Source organism: Giraffa tippelskirchi, chromosome 10 (genome assembly GCF_054371585.1).
Source record: "Giraffa tippelskirchi isolate mGirTip1 chromosome 10, T2T-mGirTip1v1.2.pri, whole genome shotgun sequence".
NCBI lineage: Eukaryota > Metazoa > Chordata > Mammalia > Artiodactyla > Giraffidae > Giraffa > Giraffa tippelskirchi.
This window is the reverse complement of record NC_137284.1, coordinates 58,896,420-58,913,777: the sequence shown is the minus strand read 5'-3', so window position 1 is coordinate 58,913,777 and position 17,358 is coordinate 58,896,420. Positions and strand designations below refer to the sequence as shown.

Sequence of the window (17,358 nt, the reverse complement as noted above, 5' to 3'; positions counted from 1 at the left end):
ACTGAATTTGCATAATTTCCCCTTGACGTTTTTCTTTATTATGGTCTATTTTCAATGACAACTCTTCAACAAAACTAGAAGTCCACTGCTATGGAAACTATAAACCCAGAATACAGACCATGAATTACATTTTCATATGTGAAGTAAGCCTCATATGTAAAACATTATTATAACCCTAGCAGCATATAATTAGTCTATAAAAATACTTGGAGATTGATCATTAAGGACTATATCAGTATGAAATGATCTCTGCATGAATTAGAAATACCTAGGAAGTTCTTAGCATCTGCACTAGAACTAGAATTATTTCCATAGGGCACCATATTAATTTTACAGTGTGATATTTTATAACAAAACTATGTTGGCCACAACCACTGAGCTATGCTAATATTAAGAAACTAACTTTTTAGAAGAAACTGACTTTTAAAAACACATATACTCCAATGAACATACAATCTTTTTAAAATCTACTTCAGTAACATTCATCCATAGTTTGGTACCTATTGGTGACAACATTTTGCTAAGTCAAAATCTTGTAAATATACACTCACAAGGCTTCCCTCATAGCTAAGTAGATAAATAATCTGCCTGCAATGCAAGAGACCTGGGTTTGATCCCTGGATCAGGAAGATCCTCTGGAGAAGAAAATGGCAAACCATTCCAGTATTCTTTTTTTTTTTTTCCAGCGTCTCCTAGCTTTATTTTTTCCAAGGCAGCTTTTATATCTTTAGTTGTACATAGAGAAAAATGTAAAATGTAGAATCATGCTAAATCAGCTCAACTGGTCAGCAGTTTTTGACCCATTCCAGTATTCTTGCCTGGAGAATTCGATGGACAGAGGAGTCTGGAGGGCTACAGTCCATGGGGTCGCAAAGAGTTGGACATGATTTAGCGACTAAACCACCAAACCACCACATACACACACACAACACATATACGTATGCATATATAAATTCAGTATAAGGTTAAAAATATTTTTTTTTCAGCAGGGAGAATTATCCTCTTGTAGTAATTAGTGAAGTAGCCAGCCTCTAAGAAATCCCCAAACAATTCCCACCTCTTGGTATTCATACATTTGTAAAACTTTCTCGGAGACTGACTACTTAATCTGTAGGGTTCCATGCAATATGAGAACATAGTGCCCCACATTCAAAAGCAGAAAAAAAAAAACCATTAAAGGTGATAAAATGTAATGCTTTTTCCATTTTTTCCCAAGGATACTCTCTCAGTTTGCTATACAATTTTTTTTTCACTTGCTGTTCATTGTCAACCATATCATTTATGTGTCTGTGTGAAATATTTACAGATTTTCTCTTCAGACATCACTTACAAAACAAAAATTCAGATAAAATTATTAAGCTTTTCAAGATGTCATCAGCAGAGTGTTAAACCAAATGTGCCCTTCTAGGCATGGGACTCTCTACAGCTACACAAGTTGCAAGTTCAGGAAGCCAGCCTTTCCTTAAAAACATTATACCAGGGATGATTTGATCATGGGAAACTTCAGCGCCCATAATGCATGAACTGACTTCTAATAACAAATCGTGTGTGTGTGTGTGTGTGTGTGTGTGTGTGTGTGTGTGTATCCTATTGGTTCTGTTTCCGTGGAGAACCCTGACAATACATTGCCTTTCGATGACTCCCAGAAGGAGAAGTAGAAAATGATGGCAAGTAGCCATATTGGTACCGGATCCAGCATCATGAGATTAATGCTCTGGCAACCCCATGGAGAACAAATGAAAGGAACAGAGTACATGTGGCTAAACCAATAAGAAGGATACATGCTTCAGTAGTAAGTATCACCCACTCCAGTTGGGTGATGACAGCAGCTTAGTTCAGAATAGTATCCATACATCAAAATGAAAGTCTAAGCCTACTGTATAGCACATGGAATTCCATTCAATGTTATGTGGCAGCCTGGATGGGAGGGGAGTTTGGGGGAGAATGGATACATATTTATGTATGCCTGAGTCCCTTCACTATTCAGCTGAAACTATCACAACATTGTCAATCCACTATCAGTTCAGTTCAGTTGCTCAGTTTACTCAAACTCATGTCCATTGAGGCGGTGATGCCGTCCAGCCATCTCATCCTCTGTCATCCCTTCTCCTCCTGCCTTCAATCTTTCCCAGCATCAGGGTCTTTTCCAATGAGTTGGTGCTTCGCATCAGGTGGCCAAAGGATTGGAGTTTCAGCTTCAGCATCAGTCCTTCCAATGAATATTCAGGACTGATTTCCTTTAGGGTGAACTTGTGAATCTCCTTGCCATCTAAGAGATTCTCAAGAGTCTTCTCCAACACCACAGTTCAAAAGCATCAATTCTTCAGTGCTCAGCTATCCTTATAGTCCAACTCTCACATCCATACAGGACTATTGGAAAAACCATAGCTTTGACTAGATAGACCTTTGTTGGCAAAGTAATGTCTCTGCTTTTTAATTCACTGTCGAAGTTGGTCATAACTTTCTTCCAAGGAGCAAGCATATTTTAATTTCATGGCTGCAGTCACCATCTGCAGTGATTTTCGAACCCCCAAAATGAAGTTTTTCACTGTTTCCACTGTTTCCCCATCTATTTGCTTTCAAGTGATGGGACTAGATGCCATGATTTTAGTTGTCTGAATGTTGAGTTTTAAACCAAATTTTCCACTCTCCTCTTACACTTTCATCAAGAGGCTCTTTAGTTCTTTGCTGTCTGCCATAAGTGTGGCATCATCTGCATATCTGAGGTTATTCGTATTTCTCCCAGCAATCTTGATTCCAGCTAGTGCTTCATCCAGTCCAGCATTTCTCATGATGTACTCTGCATATAAGTTAAATAAGTAGGGAAGATGGCAGAGGAATAGGACGGGGAGACCACTCTCTCCTCCACAAATTTATCGAAAGAACATCTGAACGCTGACCAAACTTCACAAAACTACTTCTGAAGGCTGGCTGAGGACGTCAGGCTTCCACAAAAACAGCGCATTATCTTCAATAGAGGTAGGAGAAATTATAAAAGATAAAAAGAGAGACAAAAGAGTTAGGGACGGAGACCCGTCCCGGGGAGGGAGTCGTAAAAGAGGAGGAATTTCCAAGCACCAGGAAACCCTCTCACCGGCGGGTGTGGGGGAGGATTTCTTATCTCGGAGGGCAACGTAACTGGGAGGAAAAAATAAATAAAATCCACAGATTACGTGCCTAAAGCAACTCCCAGCAAAGAACCCCAGACGCTCGCATCATCCGCCACCAGCAAGTGGGGGCTGAACGGAGAGGAGCGGGCGGCATTGCCTAGGGTAAGGACCGGGCCCGAGTGCCCCGAGGGCAATCTGAGGGAGCTAACGTGAGATAGTAACCTAAACTGTGGGACAGCGAGAGAGAGAGAACTATCCCGCGAAAAGCCCAACTCTAAGGCACTGCCGGCCCGCTCACAGAACAAAGGACTGAGCGATACCAGAGGAGAGCTAGCCGGCTGCGGACCGCCCCATCCCCCGCCGGACACAGCGGGCAGGCGGGGCCCGCCAGAGCCGGAAAGGGGCAAACTCGGCTCCAGAGAGGGCACCCCCTACCAAACTGCAAACAGGCTCCCAGTTTCTAAGCAAAGACTGCCTGAGATCCCGGAGGGTCGACAGCCGCCGGGAGGGTCGCAGCCAGAGACCAGCTCCTCAGAACCGACACAAAGCACACCGGAGCCGGGCGCGCCCGTAAACCGAGGCGGCGACCAGGGAGGTGATAAGCCGCACCGCCCCAACAGGGGAGAGCGCGCTCGCCAAAGCAGCTCCGACCGGGAACGGCACAAGCCGCGGGCGAAACCGAGTCTGCGCCTTTGTGGAGTAACCGGGAGCCTGAACCTGAGCGGCTTAGACCTGGGAAGTGCACGCAGCTCAGGGCCCGCTCCCCGGCCGAGTAACCTGAAGCCTGAGCAGGGTAGACGGGGAAAGCACACACGCCGTGAGCGGGGGCGAACCCAGTGCGGTCGAGACACTGCGAGCTTACCACACACACGCCAGATGTGCAGTGTTCCTTCCTCCCCACAGCACGATTGAACAAGCGAACCTAAAGAGATCACCTCCACCGCTTTGTAGCAGGGCAGAAATTAGATACTGAAAAGATCTCCAAACAGAAGCCAAATAAACAGAGGGAAGCGCTTTGGAAGGGACAGGCCAACAGATTAAGATCCCTGTAGTTAATACCGACTGCATTGAAAAGGACCTATAGATCTTGAAAAGTATAAGCAGGAATAAGGATCTATCTAAAACTGAGCAGATCCCACACTGCTCACAACAGCTCCAGAGAAAGTCCGGGATATATATATTTTTTACTATTATTATTATTTTTTTTTTAATTAAAAAAATTTTTTTTTCTCTTCTTTCCTTTTTCTTCAAGTCCTCTATTACACCTTTAACTTTCATTTTCATAACCCACTATTAACTTGCAAAAAAAAAAAAACCCCTATTTTTGAAGCAAACTACATACATATATCTTATACCTTTTGTGTTTTCTTTTTTTTAATGTTTTTTTTCCTGTTCTACATTTTTTTACTGTTTCTTTTTTTACTGTTTTACTGTTTTTTTTCTTTTTACACTGTTTCCTTTTTTTCTTTTTTTTTTTTTAGATTGTAAGTTTTATAAGAGTCTAACCTCTACTCTAGATTTTTAATCTTTGTTTTACATATTTGATATCAATTTTGTACATTTAAGAACCCAATCTTTAGGACCCATTTTTACTCAGGAGTGTGATCACTGGCCTGATCACTCTCTCCCCCTATTGATGCTCTTTCTTCTCCCCCAGGGAACCTCTATCTCCCACCCTCCTCCTTCTCTTCTCAACCCAATTCTGTGAATCTCTGAGGGTGTTCTGGGTACCGGAGAACACTTCAGGAACAGGATACTGCCCAGATCTCTCTCTCCCCTCTTAATTCCTCCCTTTCTACTCATGCTCACCTCTGTTACCTTCCTCCCCCCTCTCTATGTATCTCTGTGAATCACTCTGAGGGTTCCAGACTGTGGAAAGCACAGAGGGAAGTGCTTACTGGCTAGATTGCTCTCTCCACATTTGAATTCCTCTCTTCCCCTCCTGGTCACCTCAACCCACCCCCCCCACCTCATCTCTCCATGTAACTCAGTGAACCTTTCTGGGTATCCCTCACTGTGGAGAATCTTTTCACCATTAACCTAAAAGTTTTATTATTGAGGCTGTATGGAAGGAGAAGTCTTGAGGCTACTGCAAGAATAAGACTGAAAGCCAGGGGAAACATTAATTAATAAGAGACCATCCAATAGCCTCCATAAACACACTGAAACCAAGCTCCACCCAAGAGACAATAAGTTCCAGAGCAAGACATACAACGCAAATTCTCCAGCAACGCAGGAACATAGACCTGAGCATCAATATACAGGCTGCCCAGAGGCACACCAAATCCATAGACATCTCAAAAATTAATACTGGTGACGCCATTGCACTCTAGAGAGCAGAAATCCAGCTCCACCCACCAGAACACCGACACAAGCTCCCCCAACCAGGAAGCCTTAACAAGCCACCTGTCCAACCCCAACCGCAGTGAGGAACCTCCACAACAAAGAGGAACTTCATACTACCAGAATACAGAAGGGCCACGCCTAACACAGCAATCTAAACAAGATGAAAAGGCAGAGAAATACTCAGCAAGTAAAGGAAAATGAGAAATGCCCACAAAGCCAAACAAAAGAGGAGGAGATAGGGAATCTATCTGAAAAAGAATTTAGAATAAGGATAATAAAAATGATCCAAAATCTTGAAAGCAAAATGGAGTTACAGATAAATAGCCTGGAGACAAGGATTGAGAAGATGCAAGAAATGTTTATCAAGGACTTAGAAGAAATAAAAAGGAGTCAATATAGAATGAATAATGAAATAAAGGAGATAAAAGACACTCTGGAGGGAACCAACAGTAGAATAACGGAGGCAGAAGATAGGATAAGTGAGGTAGAAGATAGAATGATGGAAATAAACGAAGCAGAGAGGAAAAAAGAAAAAAGAATCAAAAGAAATGAGGAAAACCTCCGGGACCTCTGGGACAATATGAAACGCCCCAACATTCGAATCATAGGAGTCCCAGAAGAAGAAGATAAAAGGAAAGGCCATGAAAAAATACTCGAGGAGATAATAGTTGAGAATTTCCCTAAATTGAGGAAAGAAATAGTCACAGAAGTCCAAGAAACCCAGAGAGCTCCAAACAGGATAAACCCAAGGCGAAACACCCCAAGACACATATTAATCAAATTAACAAAGATCAAACACAAAGAACAAATATTAAAAGCAGCAAGGGAAAAACAACAAATAACACACAAGGGGATCCCCATAAGGATAACAGCTGATCTTTCAATAGAAACCCTTCAGGCTAGAAGGGAATGGCAGGACATACTTAAAGTAATGAAAGAGAATAATCTACAACCCAGATTACTGTACCCAGCAAGGATCTCATTCAGATATGAAGGAGAATTCAAAAGCTTTACAGACAAGCAAGAGCTGAGGGAATTCAGCACCACCAAACCAGCTCTCCAGCAAATGCTAAAGGATCTTCTCTAAACAGGAAACACAGAAAGGATGTTTCAACACGAACTCAAAACAACAAAGTAAATGGCAACGGGATCATACTTATCAAGAATTACCTTAAATGTAAATGGGTTGAATGCCCCAACCAAAAGACAAAGGGTTGCTGAATGGATACAAAAACAAGACCCCTATATATGCTGTCTACAAGAGACCCACCTCAAAACTAGGGACACACACAGGCTGAAAGTGAAAGGATGGAAAAACATATTCCATGCAAACGGAGACCAAAAGAAAGCAGGAGTCGCAATACTCATTTCAGATAAAATAGACTTTAAAATAAAGGATGTGAAAAGAGACAAAGAAGGACACTACATAAAGATCAAAGGATCAATCCAAGAAGAAGACGTAACAATCATAAATATATATGCACCCAACATAGGAGCACCACAATATAAAAGGCAAATACTAACAAGTATGAAAGGGGAAATTAACAATAACACAATAATAGTGGGAGACTTTAATACTCCACTCACGCATATGGATAGATCAACTAAACAGAAAATTAACAAGGAAACACAAACTTTAAATGATACAATAGACAAATTAGATTTAATTGATATTTACAAGAGTTTCCACCCCAAAACAATCAATTTTACCTTTTTCTCAAGTGTACATGGAACTTTCTCCAGGATAGATCACATCCTGGGCCATAAATCTAGCCTTGGTAAATTCAAAAAAATTGAAATCATCCCAGCCATCTTCTCTGACCACAATGCAGTAAGATTAGACCTCAATTACAGAAAAAAAACTATTAAAAGTTCCAACATATGGAGGCTAAACAACACGCTTCTGAATAACCAACAAATCACAGAAGAAATCAAAAAAGAAACCAAATTATGCATAGAAACGAATGAAAATGAAAACACAACAACCCAAAACCTATGGGACACTGTAAAAGCAATACTAAGGGGAAGGTTCATAGCAATACAGGCGTACCTCAAGAAACAAGAAAAAAATCAAATAAATCAACTAACTCTACACCTAAAGCAACTAGAGAAGGAAGAAATGAAAAACCCCAGGGTCAGTAGAAGGAAAGAAATCTTAAAAATTAGGGCAGAAATAAATGCAAAAGAAACAAAAGAGACCATAGCAAAAATCAACAAAACTAAAAGCTGGTTTTTCGAGAAGATAAACAAAATTGACAAGCCATTAGCCAGACTCATCAAGAAACAAAGGGAGAAGAATCAGATAAACAAAATTAGAAATGAAAATGGAGAGATCACAACAGACTCCACAGAAATACAAAGGATCATAAGAGACTACTACCAACAGCTATATGCCAATAAAATGGACAACTTGGAAGAAATGGACAAATTCTTAGAAAAGTATAACTTTCCAAAACTGAACCATGAAGAAATAGAAGATCTTAACAGACCCATCACAAGCACGGAAATCGAAACTGTAATCAGAAATCTTCCAGCAAACAAAAGCCCAGGACCAGACGGCTTCACAGCGGAATTCTACCAAAAATTTAGAGAAGAGCTAACACCTATCCTACTCAGACTCTTCCAGAAAATTGCAGAAGATGATAAACTTCCAAACTCATTCTATGAGGCCACCATCACCCTAATTCCAAAACCAGACAAAGATGTCACAAAAAAGGAAAACTACAGGCCAATATCACTGATGAACATAGATGCAAAAATCCTTAATAAAATTCTAGCAAACAGAATCCAACATCATATTAAAAAGATCATACATCATGACCAAGTGGGCTTTATCCCAGGAATGCAAGGTTTTTTTACCATCCGCAAATCAATCAATGTAATACACCACATTAACAAATTGAAAGAAAAAAAACCATATGGTTATCTCAATAGATGCAGAAAAAGCCTTTGACAAAATTCAGCATCCATTTATGATTAAAACCCTCCAGAAAGCAGGAATAGAAGGAACATATCTCAACATAATAAAAGCTATATATGACAAACCCACAGCAAACATTATCCTCAATGGTGAAAAATTGAAAGCATTTCCCCTAAAGTCAGGAACAAGGCAAGGATGCCCACTTTCACCACTACTATTCAACATAGTTTTGGAAGTTTTGGCCACAGCAATCAGAGCTGAAAAAGAAATAAAAGGAATACAGATAGGAAAAGAAGAAGTAAAACTCTCACTGTTTGCAGATGACATGATCCTCTACATAGAAAACCCTAAAGACTCTACTAGAAAATTACTAGAGTTGATCAATGAATATAGTAAAGTTGCAGGATATAAAATTAACACACAGAAATCCCTTGCATTCCTATACTCCAATATTGAGGAAACAGAAAGAGAAATTAAGGAAACAATACCATTCACCATTGCATCAAAAAGAATAAAATACTTAGGAATATATCTACCTAAAGAAACAAAAGACTTATATATAGAAAACTATAAAACACTGATGAAAGAAATCAAAGAGGACACAAACAGATGGAGAAATATACCGTGTTCATGGATTGGAAGAATTAACATAGTGAAAATGAGTATACTACCCAAAGCAATCTATAGATTCAATGCAATCCCTATCAAGCTACCAATGGTATTTTTCACAGAACTAGAACAAATCATCTCACAATTTGTATGGAAATATAAGAAACCTCGAATAGCCAAAGCAATCTTGAGGAAGAAGAATGGAACTGGAGGAATCAACCTGCCTGACTTCAGGCTCTACTACAAAGCCACAGTCATCAAGACAGTATGGTACTGGCACAAAGATAGAAATATAGATCAATGGAACAAAATAGAAAGCCCAGAGATAAACCCACGCACATATGGACACCTTATCTTCAACAAAGGAGGCAAGAATATACAATGGAGAAAAGACAATCTCTTTAACAAGTGGTGCTGGGAAAACTGGTCAACCACTTGTAAAAGAATGAAACTAGAACACTTCCTAACACCATACACAAAAATAAACTCAAAATGGATTAAAGATCTAAACGTAAGACCAGAAACAATAAAACTCCTAGAGGAAAACATAGGCAAAACACTCTCCGACATAAATCACAGCAGGATCCTCCATGACCCACCTCCCAGAATATTGGAAATAAAAGCAAAAATAAACAAATGGGACCTAATTAAAATTAAAAGCTTTTGCACAACAAAGGAAACTATAAGCAAGGTGAAAAGACAGCCTTCAGAATGGGAGAAAATAATAGCAAACGAAGCAACAGACAAACAATTAATCTCAAAAATATACAAGCAGCTCACGCAGCTGAATTCCAGAAAAATAAACGACCCAATCAAAAAATGGGCCAAAGAACTAAACAGACATTTCTCCAAAGAAGAAATACAGATGGCTAACAAACACATGAAAAGATGCTCAACATCACTCATTATTAGAGAAATGCAAATCAAAACCACAATGAGGTATCATTTCACACCAGTCAGAATGGCTGCTATCCAAAAGTCTACAAGCAATAAATGCTGGAGAGGGTGTGGAGAAAAGGGAACCCTCTTACACTGTTGGTGGGAATGCAAACTAGTCCAGCCACTATGGAGAACAGTGTGGAGATTCCTTAAAAAACTGGGAATAGAACTGCCATATGACCCAGCAATCCCACTGCTGGGCATATACACCGAGGAAACCAGAATTGAAAGAGACGCGTGTACCCCAATGTTCATCGCAGCACTGTTTACAATAGCCAGGACATGGAAGCAACCTAGATGTCCATCAGCAGACGAATGGATAAGGAAGCTGTGGTACATATACACAATGGAATATTACTCAGCCATTAAAAAAAATACATTTGAATCGGTTCTACTGAGATGGATGAAACTGGAGCCCATTATACAGAGTGAAGTAAGCCAGAAAGAAAAACAACAATACAGTATACTAATGCATATATATGGAATTTGAAAGATGGTAACGATAACCCTATATGCGAGACAGAATAAGAGACACAGATGCATGGAACAATTTTATGGACTCTGAGGGAGAAGGTGAGGGTGGGACGTTCTGGGAGAATAGCATTGAAACATGTATATTATCATATGTGAAACAGAACACCATTCCATGTTCGATGCATGTGACAAGGGCTCAGGGCCGGGGCAATGGGATGATCCAGAAGGATGGGATGGGGAGGGAGGTAGGTGGGGGGTCCAGGAAGGGGAACACATGTAAACCCATGGCTGATTCATGTCAATGTATGGCAAAAACTATTACAATATTGTAAAGTAATTAGCCCCCAACTGAAATAAATAAATTTATAAAAAAAAAAAATAAGTAGGGTGACAATATACAGCCTTGACATACTCCTTTCCCGATTTGGAACCAGTCTGTTTTTCCATGTCCAGTTCTAACTGTTGCTTTCTGACCTGCATACACATTTATTAGGAGGCAGATCAGGTGACCTAGTATTCCCATCTCTTGGAGAATTTTCCACCGTTTGTTGTGATCCACATAGTCAAAGGCTTTGACATAGTCAATAAAGCAGAAGTAGATGTTTTTCTAGAACTCTCTTGCTTTTTCTATGATCCAACGGATGTTGGCAATTTGATCTCTGGTTCCTCTGCCTTTTCTAAATCCAGCTTGAACATACGGAAGTTCATGGTTCACAAACTGTTGAAGCCTGGCATGGAGAATTTTGACCATTATTTTGCTAACGTGTGAGATGAGTGCAATTGTGCGGTAGGGTGGGCAGTCCTTGGCATTGCCTTTCTTTGGGATTAGAATGAAAACTAACCATTTCCAATCCTGTGGCCACTGCTGAGTTTTCCAAATTTGCTGGCATATTGAGTGCAGCACTTTCACAGCATCATCTTTTAGGATTTGAAATAGCTCAACTGGAATTCCATCACCTCCACTAGCTTTGTTTGTAGTGATGATTCATATGGCCCACTTGACTTCGCATTCCAGGATGTCTGGCTCTAGATGAGTGATCACACCATCGCTATTACCTGGGTCGTGAAGATCTTTTTTGTATAGTTCTTCTGTGTATTCTTGCCACTTCTTCTTAATTTCTTCTGCTTCTGTTAGGTCCATACCACTTCTGTACTTTATTGAGCCCATCTTTTCATGAAATGTTCCCTTGGTATCTCTAATTTTCTTGAAGAGATCTCTAGTCTTTCCCACTCTATTATTTTCCTCTATTTCTTTGCACTGGTCACTGAGGAAGGCTTTCTTATCTCTCCTTGCTATTCTTTGGAACTCTGCATTCAGATGGGTATATCTTTCCTTTTCTCCTTTGCTTTTCACTTCTCTTCTTTTCACAGCTATTTGTAAGGCCTCCTCAGACAACCATTTTGCTTTTTTGCATTTCTTTTTCTTGGGGGTGATCTTGATCCCTGTCTCCTGTACAGTGTCAAGAACCTCCATCCATAGTTCATCAGGCACTCTATCAGATCTAGTCCCTTAAATCTATTTGTCACTTCCACTGTATAATCATAAGGGATTTGATTTAGGTCATACCTGAATGGTCTTGTAGTTTGCCCTACTTCTTCAATTTAAGTTTGAATTTGGCAATAAAGAGTTCATGATCTGAGCCACAGTCAGCTTCCAGTCTTTTTTTTTTTTTTGCTGACTGTATAGAGCTTCTCCATCTTCGGCTGCAAAGAATATAATCAGTCTGATTTCGGTGTTGACCTTCTGGTGATGTCCATGTGTAGAGTCTTCTTGGTGTTGTTGGAAGAGGGTGTTTGCTATGACCAGTGCATTTTCTTGGCAAAACTCTATTAGCCTTTGCCCTGCTTCATTCTTCACTCCAAGGCCAAATTTGCCTCTTAACTCCAGGTGTTTCTTGACTTCCTATTTTTGCATTCCAGTCCCCTCTAATGAAAAGGACATCTTTTGGGGGGTGTTAATTCCAGAAGGTCTTGTATGTCTTTACAGAACTGTGCAACTTCAGCTTCTTCAGCATTACTGTTCGGGGCATAGACTTGGATTACTGTGATATTGAATGGTTTGCCTTGGAAACGAAGAGAGAACATTCTGTCATTTTTGAGATTACATCCAAGTACTGCATTTCGGACTCTTTTCTTGACTATGATGGCTGCTCCATTTCTTCCAAGGGATTCTTGCCCACAGTAGTAGATATAATGGTCATTTAAGTTAAATTCACCCATTCCAGTCCATTTTATTTCACTGATTCTTAAATGTCGATGTTCACTCTTGCCATCTCCTGTTTGACCACTTCCAATTTGCTTTGATTCATGGACTTAACATTGCAGGTTCCTATGCAATATTGCTCTTTACAGCATCAGACTTTACTCCCTTCACCAGTCACATCCACAACTGGCTGTTGTTTTTGCTTCGGCTCAATCTCTTCATTCTTTCTTAGGTTAGTTCTCCACTGATGTCCAGTAGCATATTGGGCACCTACTGACCTGGGGCGTTCATCTTTCAGTGTCCTATCTTTTTGCCTTTTCATATTGCTCATGGGATTCTCAAGGCAAGAATCGGATATACCCCAATACAAAATGTTGTTTATTTGCTAAGTCATGTCCAACTCTTCTGCGACCCCATGGGCTGTGGCTTGCCAGGCTCTTCTGTCCATTGGATTTCCCAGGCAAGAATACTGGAGTGTGTTCCCCCCTAGGATTTCCTCCCCTAGGGGATCTTCCCAATGCAGGGATCGAACAGAAATCCACTGCATTGGCAGGCGGATTCTTTACCGCTGAGCCACCAGGGAAGCCCAATACAAAATTAAAAGCATTTTTTAAAAAATGAAAGACTAAGGCAAAATTAGTAAGAGAATTTGCCTCAGGCCATACCCCAGGCATCACCTCCCATGACCACTAACTTGTGGCTTAAAGTAACAATTCTTGAAATTTGCCCTCGACTCTAATTGTTAGTTTACGCAAATTGTTGTTTTCTCATTGCCAATAAGTTCCCACTGTCAGTTTTATTAGTGCTAGGCTAAAAAAAAAATGCACTGAAATTCTTGTAAACCATAATTCTCAAACTTCTCATCCAGTGACATAAAACCCAATCTTGAAATAGAGGAAAAGAAAAACTTCTCTTACTGTATTGCTACTACCACTGTGACAGACTTTTGCTCACACATGTGTTTTAAATGTAAATGAAGCCATATGATATAAAGTTAGTTGTTGATGGAATGGAAAGGGGTGATACCAAGGGTCACTCTGCACTCCAGTCATCAAGCACGTGACTCTCCCCTAGTAGCTGTCCTTTTCCCTTCTGTGTCAGTAAAGTGTGCAACACACTTCTGGAGGCCCCATCGCATCTTGTGTTTCTCATTTAGAGAGTATAAGTGATGCTTTCGAACTGCGGTGCTGGAGAAGACTCTTGAGAGTCCCTTGGACTGCAAGGAGATCGAACCAGTAAATTCTAAAGGAAATCAATGCTGAATATTCACTGGAAGGACTGATGCTGAAGCTGAAGCTCTAATACTTTGGCCACCTGATGCAAAGTGCCAACTCATTAGAAAAGAACCTGATGCTGGATAAGATTGAAAGCAGGAAGAGAAGAGGACAACAGAGGATGAGATGGTTGAGTGGCATCACTGACTCAACTGACATGAGTTTGAGAAACTCCAGGAGATAGTGAAGGACAGGGAAGCCTGATGTACTGCAGTTCATGGGATCACAAAGAGGACTTAGTGACTGAACAACAGCAACAGTAAGTGAAATTTGATACCTGGCTAAACTGAATTTGTTGTTTTTCAGAAAAGGTTTTTTTTTTTTTTTTTTTAACATTTAAGTACACTTACAGCATTTTGGGGGCTTCCCTTGTGGCTCAGCTGGTAAAGAATCTGCCTGCAATGTGGGGGACCTGGGTTCGATCCTTGGGTTGGGAAGATCCCCTGGAGAAGAATACTGGCTACCCACTCCAGTATTCTGGCCTGGAGAATTCCATGGACTGTATAGTGCATGGGGTCATAAAGAGTCAGTCACGACTAAGCAACTTTCACTTTCACTTTTCACAGCAGTTTTCTAGGTTGAATCCTGACTTAAGAGCTACATTATTTATTTTGTTTCAAAATAGTGATTTTATGTATTGAACTACCAAAGAGATCCAAAGGAATGTTAAGATATATTTATCCTTAATTATCTACCTTAGAAATTTGGGGGGAATTAACATCAGTTACCAAACAAGATTCAATCTGCAGCAATTGCCTTTGGGTAGCTCTGATTCTTCACGTTTCTCCCTCCTCCCATTTAGAGGGATGCATACCTGGCAGCCAAGTTGGTACTGAAGAGGTGAATGTCTTAGCTGTAGATAACCAGGACTAAAGTCAACAAGTAACCCCAATAAACCAACTAGGTTATTTTTCAGTTCAGTCTCTCAGTCATGTCCAACTCTTAGCAACCCCATGGACTGCAGCACGCCAGGCCTCCCTGTCCATCAGCAACTCCCAGAGTTTACTCAAATTCATGTCCATTGAGTCGGTGATGCCATCCAACCATCTCATCCTCTGCTGTCCCCTTCTCCTCCCACCTTCAATCTTTCCCAGCATCAGGGTCTTTCCCAATGAGTCAGTTCTTTGCATCAGGTGGCCAAAGTATTGGAGTTTCAGCTTCAGCATCAGTCCTTCCAATGAATATTCATGGCTGATTTCCTTTAGGATGGATGGTTGGATCTCCTTGCAGTCCAAGGGACTCTCAAGAGCCTGGAATGCAAAGTCAAGTGGGCCTTAGGAAGCATCACTGCAAACAAAGCTAGTGGAGATGATGGAATTCCAGTTGAGCTATTTCAAATCCTAAAAGATGATGTTATGAAAGTGCTGCACTCAATATGCCAGCAAATTTGGAAAACTCAGCAGTGGCCACAGGACTGGAAAAGGTCAGTTTTCATTCCAATCCCTAAGAAAGGCAATGCCAGAGAATGCTCAAACTACCGCACAATTGTACTCATCTCACATATTAGCAAAGAAATAGTCAAAATTCACGCCAGGCTTCAACAGTTCATGAACCATGAATTTCCAGATGTTCAAGCTGGATTTAGAAAAGGCAGAGGAACCAGAAGTCAAATTGCCAACATCCGTTGGATCATTGAAAAAGCGAGAGAGTTCTAGAAAAACATCTATTTCTGCTTTATTGACTATGCCAAAGTCTTTGACTATGTGGATCACAACAAACGGTGGAAAATTCTTCAAGAGATGGGAATACCAGACCACCTGACCTGCCTCCTGACAAATCTGTATGCAGGTCAGGAAGCAACAGTTAGAACTGGACATGGAAAAACAGACTGGTTCCAAATAGGGAAAGGAGTATGTCAAGGCTGTATATTGTCACTCTGCTTATTTAACTTATATGCAGAGCACATCATGAAAAATGCTGGACTAGATGAAGCACAAGCTGGAATCAAGACTGCTGGGAGAAATATCAATAACCTCAGATACACAGAGGACCCCACCCTTAAAGCAGAAAGCGAAGAACTAAAGAGCCTCTTGATGAAAGCGAAAGAAGAGAGTGAAAAAGCTGGCTTAAAATTCAATATTCAGATTGTTTCTCAAGTATGCTAAAATTGGAGCAGCCCCCCACCATGTCTGTCTCTCACACACATTTCCACACACAGACACACACACTCCCTCCCTCTCTCTCTCTTTGGTCAGAATTTTTATTCCTAGAACAATTTCCACCACTTGGATGGAAAAGCAGCAGGGAGTCCTGGCATGCAAGATGGAAAGAAAAAAGAAACCCAAACCAGCAGAATATGGGGAAAATGCAGGAGAGACACTGGAAAATTTTAGTCCTTGGTTTTAGCCCTTATCTGCCTTTGGCATCCTTCAGACAGTTCTGATTTAATGGTTCTCTTTAGCTCAAAGTATTTCAAATTCCTGTCTCTCTTGTCATAAAACAGTCCCAAGTAGTATAATCCCCCAGTCCTACCCACTGGCACAAGAAAGCATGGATTGGTTGCTAGTATTTTGTTCATACTCTGAGACTGATCTAGGCAGCTGTAGCTTTCCCAAAGAACCTGAGGTGATAGCTTTGCAGGTAAATGTAGGAGATGAGGTGGGGAGGGGCTCTGCCCTTTGCCTTCTGCCACCTCAGTCCTCTGAGCCATCACTCTGGCTGTGCCGGGTCCTCCTAGGCTTGCTCAATTCTGCAGGCAGCTCTGGCTTGGCTCATTTATCAAACCTGTCTGGTTTCTCTTCCCTGCCTGGCCAAAGTGATTTTTGCTCCTTTGGCTACAGCAAATTGGAAAGGAACTAACGGACAGAAAATCAGGAAAAGTTGAAAAGTGTAAAGAATGGAAGAGGCAAGGGAAGCAGAGGATGAGAAAGGAAGTGGGGAGAGAGCCAAGAGCAAAGGAGTGGGGTTGGCCAGAAATAAAGGCCAACAGGTGGAAGTAATAAGCAAACAGGAACTAAACAGGGGAGGACACAGAATCCACTGGATGCATAGAAAACATGCATCTTCATCTTCTTTCCTCTTCCGGCCTCACTTTTTCTTGATTTTTCAGTCAAAAGATATTATTTCTTAATGGCTCTTATATCTTGAAAGGTGTTCAAACCTTCTCTGCCTGCTCTAAATACGGGCACCCCAGCCTTCTTCTCGACCTTGGCTGGACATTAGAATCACTCGAGTAATATTTTAAAATGCTGACACCTGGACTTCCTGTCAGACCACATATATCAGCATCTCTGGAACTGTGACCCAGCACTGGTATTTTATTACTTTATTTTTTATTAGAGTATGGTTGATTTACAATGTCATGTTATTTTCAGGTGTACAGCAAAATGATTCAGTTATACATATCTATTCTTTTTCAGATCCTTTTTCATTATAGACTATTAGAAGATACTGAATATAGTTCCCTGTGCTAAACACTAGGACCTTATTGTTTATCTATTTTACATGAGATAGTTTGTATCTGTTAATCCCATATTCTTAATT

At 40.7% G+C, this 17,358-nt stretch overlaps 1 long non-coding RNA gene across 1 annotated transcript in view; it reads right to left on the bottom strand.

Moving 5' to 3' along the window:
- Positions 1-669: 669 nt before the first annotated feature.
- Positions 670-17,358, bottom strand: part of LOC145522649 (uncharacterized) — a 50,670-nt gene continuing 33,981 nt past the window's right edge. The window contains exon 2 of the long non-coding RNA XR_014066077.1: positions 670-2,968. This is a non-coding gene — a long non-coding RNA (uncharacterized LOC145522649). The remainder of the gene's footprint in view (positions 2,969-17,358) is intronic.